Genomic DNA, 7,243 nt, shown 5'->3' on the forward strand with positions numbered 1-7,243 from the left:
CATGCCTCACAAACCTTATTGAGTTCTTTCCGAAGGTGACTAAACAGGTGGATGAGGGTAAAGCAGTTGATGTGGTGTATATGGATTTCAGTAAAGCGTTTGATAAGGTTCCCCACGGTAGGCTAATGCAGAAAATACGGAGGCATGGGGTTCAGGGTGATTTAGCGGTTTGGATCAGAAATTGGCTAGCTGGAAGAAGACAAAGGGTGGTGGTTGATGGGAAATGTTCAGACTGGAGTCCAGTTACTAGTGGTGTACCACAAGGATCTGTTTTGGGGCCACTGCTGTTTGTCATTTTTATAAATGACCTGGAGGGGGGCGTAGAAGGATACGTGAGTAAATTTGCAGATGACACTAAAGTCGGTGGAGTTGTGGACAGTGCGGAAGGATGTTACAAGTTACAGGGGGACATAGATAAGCTGCAGCGCTGGGCTAAGAGATGGCAAATGGAGTTTAATGCAGAAAAGTGTGAGGTGATTCATTTTGGAAGGAATAACAGGAAGACAGAGTACTGGACTAATGGTAAGATTCTTGGCAGTGTGGATGAGCAGAGAGATCTCGGTGTCCATGTACATAGACCCCTGAAAGTTGCCACCCAGGTTGAGAGGGTTGTTAAAAAGACGTACGGTGTGTTAGCTTTTATTGGTAGAGGGATTGAGTTTCAGAGCCATGAGGTCATGTTGCAGCTGTACAAAACCCTGGTGCGGATGCATTTGGAGTATTGCGTGCAATTCTGGTCGCCGCATTATAGGAAGGATGTGGAGGCACTGGAAAGGGTACAGAGGAGATTTACCAGAATGTTGCCTGGTATGGAGGGAAGATCTCTTGAGGAAAGGCTGAGGGACTTGAGGCTGTTTTCGTTAGAGAGGAGAAGGTTAAGAAGTGACTTAATTGAGGCATACAAAATGATCAGAGGATTGGATAGGGTGAGAGCCTTTTTCCTCGGATGGTGATGTCTAGCACGAGGGGACATAGCTTTAAATTGAAGGGAGATAGATATAGGACAGATGTCAGGGGTAGGTTCTTTACTCAGAGAGTAGTAAGGGCGTGGAATGCCCTGCCTGCAAAAGTAGTGGACTTGCCAACACTAAGGGCATTCAAATGGTCATTGGATAGACATATTGACGATAAGGGAATAGTGTAGATGGGCTTTAGAGTGGTTTCACAGGTCAGCGCAACATCGAGGGCCGAAGGGCCTGTACTGCGCTGTAATGTTCTATGTTCTATGTTCAAGACCGCCCATCGATCAGGGAACCGCTCCAGTATTGGAGAAATCGAACCAAGCGATTGGAACAAAGTCCAATCACTTGGAACCAGGTACAGGGTCCACCCCGAAAGGCAGGAAGGCCCTGGGGACTATAAAGTTAAGCCCCCAAGTTCAAATCGTTCTTCTTGACCGGGTCACTCAGCAGCGCTGAGTGATCGGTGCAGCTGACGCCGATATCCAGTAAGTCTTAAGTCAACGCTCGCTACGAGATAGGCGCTCCTAGCTACCAATCTGTACCAACTTCGAATCCCGCAGACTCAGAACCCGAACGAAAGGCCATTTGTTCCCCTGACCTGGTGGGCCAATCTGAAGCTAAGTATAGGCCTGTTAGTTGTAGAAGTAGCTTAGAAGTAGAATTTATGCATGAGTAGCGATAACTGTGTATAATAAATGTGCTTTGATTTGAATCTTACTAATCGGTGTATTGAGTTATTGATCATTACTTGAACTTGAACCTCGTGGCGGTATCATAAAGAGACCTGCCGACTCGAGAGCAAAGGTTATAAAACAGAGCCAATTGAACCAACCAAAAGTTAGCAACATATTATTGGCGACTCTGGTGGGACGGTATAGTTAGTCAGATAAGGGCAGCCAGATGGACCCTTCTTTTGCAGGGGTGGGACATCACTGTTAAAAGGACAAAGACCCACACTTTTTTAGCCGACAACCTACAGTACCCCGGAACCACCGATGAATATGAAATTATATTTGCACACCACAACACAGGCCCCTTTATTGCTAAAACACCCCCCAGAAAGATAGGTAGTTCAACCCAGCGCCCCAAGCACACAGACATGTGCGAACTCATTAGAATATATGTGGATACAATATTAGAAGGGAAGCGCATAACAGGATGCGGTATTTACGTTGAGGATGCGCAGGGACGCGCCCTAGAAGAAATAGCAATAAAACTTCCAGGACACTTAGGCGCGCAGGCAACAGAACTTGCGGTCATCGCATACATAGTGGAACACCCAGATTCCTTCGCCAGCCCAGCAGACATATATTCGGACAGCCTCTATGTCTGCAACAGCCTGACGGAATTCCTACCCCTGTGGAAAGCAAGAGGATTTGTTTCCGCAGACGGAAAAACCCTCCCTTCAGCCCCATTGCTCTGTCACATTTTAGAGAGAGCACAGAACAGGACTTTTGGAATAGTCAAAGTTCGTAGTCACCATCGTTCCTCCCCCCACCCCTGGAAATGTAAAGGCCGACGCACTGGCTAAAGCAGGTTCCAGGCACGGATATTTTTGGACACCCCCCGAAAGCACACCAATGAATGCAGTTCAGGTCTCGCAGACTAATATCGAGGATTTAGTGCAGGCCCAGAAGCAGGACAGCAATCTCAGGGAGATTTTAAAAGGAAACTATCCAGCACCCTATGAGAGGTTTAAAAATGCTCTGACCACACATGGCGGTGTGGTGTTAAAAGACAGTCTTTATGTGGTTCCTGAACAGGACAGGAATCAGCTCATTTGTTTGTTCCATGACAGTCATGGACATCAGGGAATTGATCCCACTACAGCCCACCTCAGGCAGCTCTGTTGGTGGCCGAGTTTAAAGGAAGATGTAAATCACTACATTGAGAATTGCCTTATCTGTGCCCAGAACAACCCGGACAGATACGCCAAAAAGGCTCAACTCAGTCACATCCGACCCGTTAATGGCCCCTGGACTAACCTCCAGATTGATTTCATAGGACCATTGCCCCCTTGCAGGAATGGCAATAAATATGCACTCGTGGTGATAGACACGTTTAAAAAATGGGTGGAAGCATTCCCATCCAGAACTAACACGGCAAAGACCACAACGGAAACCACCACATCTTTACGAGATGGGGACTCCCCCGCAGCATTGAATCCGACCAAGGTTCCCATTTTACGGGGCGTGTCATGAAGAACGTCCTCACGATATTTGGCATTACCCAAAAATTCCACATTGCATACCACCCCCAGTCGAGTGGTATCGTTGAGCGCATGAATCGGACCCTAAAATCCACCCTCAAAAAAATTGTCCAGCAAAACAACACCAATTGGGACTCAGTCCTCCCCTTTGCGCTGATGTTTTTGCGAAATACAGTTTCAACTTCTACAGGTTACACCCCACACACCCTCATGACCGGACGCCCCATGAAAGGCACAGAATTTTTATTAGGATTAGATTTGACCAGCCCCGAAGTGACGGCCCTCACACACGAGAAAGCAGTAGAACAATTAGTGGAAAATGTCAAAATGGCTCAGCTAGCAGCCGCAGTGAAATTGGGCACAAGAAAGAAACAGAGCAAGGCCTGTTTCGATAAGACAGTGCATGCGACTGAGTTCAGTGTAGGACAGCAAGTCATGCTCTCCGTATACAACCCCAGCACATTCCTGTCACCTAAGTATTCGGGTCCGTACTCCATTGCGGACAAAGTAAGCCTTTCAGTCTAAAAAATAAAGTACCCCAATGAAAAGACTGCGTGATTCCATATCAACCAGATGAAGGCATATGGAACACAGTCTAACCACGCACACCACGTCATGCTCGGCGCAGCAGACCACGCCCCGCCCACAGCCAACGTAACCGTCCCCTCCCCCAACACGTCCAGCACAGCATGGACTCAACCCCGACTCCACCCCTGAAATATACACTCCACCCCGGGACGCCCACAGACAGCAGCAGCGACAGCGACTGTGACTCAGACAATAGCCACAGCACACCTCCCTACTATCCCCATGCAACAGGATCGACACCCACTGAATCTGACCACGATTCGAGTGATCCCTTCACGATCACTTTCCTAAACAAACCCCACCACCGACCCCGATTCCGTCCCCACAGAACTAGACACCACCTTTTGGCACCGAGATAATTCGTACAGACTCGTCCGGAACGATGAGAGCGATCCAAAATCACACCGTGCAGCACTATCAGCCCTGATACACTCGAGAGTTTGGCACCCGGGAGAAGATGACGACCTTGGGTCTGACTCCCAAACCGAGAACCCCTTTGCGACCCTGTTCTCAACCGATAACTGAGGTGTCCAGATAATGTTTTAAAAGGAACCGCTTGGGAGAAAACGGTGTCCTTTCTGATGGAACCTGCAGCGTGTTTGATGTTGTTTGTACTTGTACTGTTAAATGTTGTATGTTAGACTGGAATTTGTTTTTCCCCACCGCCCCACGACACCACCCTTCTGACGCCCACTGGCAGTCTGAGAAACTAGTTTGGCCAGACGCTAGTTCAGCGGAACTAGTTTGTCCACAGAGACTTGTTAATGTCCCAGGTGCCAGTTCAGAGGAACTCGTCTGTCGACAGATACACAGACCCCCGTTCGTAACTGCCCTTCTGGTTCGAGGGAAGAGCCAATACGGCAGCCCCCCCACGATGACTACATTCCTTGCCCGTTCTTGTTGGTTGCTCAGGCAGTGGAGAAATGGCATTAGGACCCGCTCTGCCTGGGAACACCCCTCTGGTCAGCTACGCTCGGGTAGGGCACACACGGCATTAGTCGCCGTCCTACCCGGGGACTCCATCCAAATCGTACCCGTCGCGGCCCATACGCTCCTCATTTTTGCAAGTTTTGTTCAAAAAGTTTTGTTTTGTTTTCAGGTAACCCTTAGGTTGCCAACCCTCTGCTATTTACATCCACAAACATTTGAATGGTAAACCAACCCTTGACTGTGAACGGTGCAGCTGCCGCCGATATCCAGTAAGTCTTAAGTCAACGCTCGCTATGAGATCGACGCTCCTGGCTACCAATCCGTACCAACTTCGAATCCCGCAGACTCAGAACCCAAACGAAAGGCCATTTGTTCCCCTGACCTGGTGGGCCAGTCCGAAGCTAAGTATAAGCCTGTTAGTTGTAGAAGTAGCTTAGAAGTAGAATTTATGCATGAGTAGCGATTACTGTGTATAATAAATGTGCTTTGATTTGAATCTTACTAATCGGTGTATTGAGTTATTGATCATTACTTGAACTTGAACCTCGTGGCGGTATCATAAAGATACCTGGCGACTCGAGAGCAAAGGTTAAAAAACAGAGCCAATTGAACCAACCAAAAGTTAGCAACAGGAGGAGGAGCTGGGAGGAGAGATAGAGGATGGTCTAAGGGCGGACGTGTTGAGTAGAGTCAACGCATCCGCAACATGTGCCAGGCTCAGCCTGATACAATTCAAGGTCGTTCATTGGACTCACAGGACAGTGGACCAGATGAGCAGATTCTTTGAGGTGGAAGACAGGTGTGCAAGATGTGCGGGAGGACCAGCGAACCATGTCCACATGTTCTGGACATGTCCGAAGCTTAGGGAATTTTGGCAGGGGTTTGCACATGTCATGTCCACGGTGTTAAAAACAAGGGTGGCACTGAGTCCAGAGGTGGCGATTTACGGGGTGTCGGAAGATCCGGGAATCCAGGAGGAGAAAGAGGCAGACGTTCTGGCCTTTGCTTCCCTGGTAGCCCAGAGACGGATACTATTAGCTTGGAGGGACTCAAAGCTCCCGCAGTCGGAGACCTGGCTATCAGACATGGCTAGCTTTCTCTTTTTGGAGAAAATCAAGTTCGCCTTGGGAGGGTCACTGTTAGGGTTCGTCCAGAGGTGGCAACCGTTCATCGACTTCTTCGCGGAAAATTAATCGTCAGCAGAAGGTGGGGGGGGTTAGTTTAGCTTAGAGTAGGGGGTTAATAAAGGTGGGACGTGTAAGGAAGGGATACAGCTTTTGCACTATGTTTATAGTTTCATGTACATTGTTTATTTTGTTGTTGTTACAATACCAAAAATACCTCAATAAAATGTTTTATTTTAAAAAAAAGAAGGATGAGGGGGGATCTCATTGAAACTTACAGGATACTGCGAGGCCTGGATATAGTGGGCGTGGAGAGAATGTTTCCTCTTGTAGGAAAAACTAGAACCAGAGGACACCACCTCAGACTAAAGGGACAATCCTTTGAAACAGAGATGAGGAGGAATTTCTTCAGCCAGAGGGTGGTGAATCTCTGGAACTCTTTGCCACAGAAGGCTGTGGAGGCCAAATCACTGAATGTCTTTAAGACAGAGATAGATAGATTCTTGATTAAGAAGGGGATCAGGGGTTATGGGGAGAAGGCAGGAGAATGGGGATGAGAAAAATATCAGCCATGATTCAATGGCGGAGCAGACTCAATGGGCCGAGTGGCCGAATTCTGCTCCTATGTCTTATGGTCTTATATGGAAAGGTATGTAGATATGAAACAATGTTACATTTCCAGCTAGAATTCGAAAATCCAAAATCTTCACCAGTGTTTATTAAAATTTGATATATTTCATATTTTCAGAATAGCAACATTAATTTAACGTCATAAAATCGTACCTTTCGAGCACAGTTCTCCGCGGCCAGTTCCACAACTCTGGAGAGAGGCCTTCATTCTCACTCGCTCACTGTTAGGTAAATGACGAATGGGCCAAAATGAAATGAGAGAGAGAGGACCTTTTGCTCCTGCTATGGAAACCAGTGCAGGCTGATTGGGGATGTGTTGGTTCAGTTCTTATTGGGTACAGGAAAATGCAGAAGCTACTCCTAATTCCGCATCAGCTGGGGCAGTGTCCTTACTGAGACAAGAAGGGTACAGAATGGGAAACAGAAACATCAGACCAATGCAACAAGAGTTGTTACCCTCGGGCAGATTAAAGGGAGCTTTTCTCTGTATTTCGTCTGCGATTGTTTGGATGCTGGTGGTGGGTTGCAAATGTGGAAAGCCTATTTTTTTAAATGGGGGAAACAGAGTGCTCAGTGGTGATCTACACCAGGACAGGTTTGAAAGACAATCGAAGGAAACATCAATCTGAGTTATATCAGCAGAAACCTGGAGACCCAAATACTTGTGCTCTTACCTCCAGTTACTGCCTGAAACAAGGAGGGATGACAAAGGAAGAAAGTAACTTTGGAAGAATCAATATTTCAATTGGAGTGAAAAAAATCAGATTAGAATTAATTATTTTACGAGGTCCCTTTTCCCT

Source organism: Scyliorhinus torazame, chromosome 12 (assembly GCF_047496885.1).
Source record: "Scyliorhinus torazame isolate Kashiwa2021f chromosome 12, sScyTor2.1, whole genome shotgun sequence".
NCBI classification, from domain to species: domain Eukaryota; kingdom Metazoa; phylum Chordata; class Chondrichthyes; order Carcharhiniformes; family Scyliorhinidae; genus Scyliorhinus; species Scyliorhinus torazame.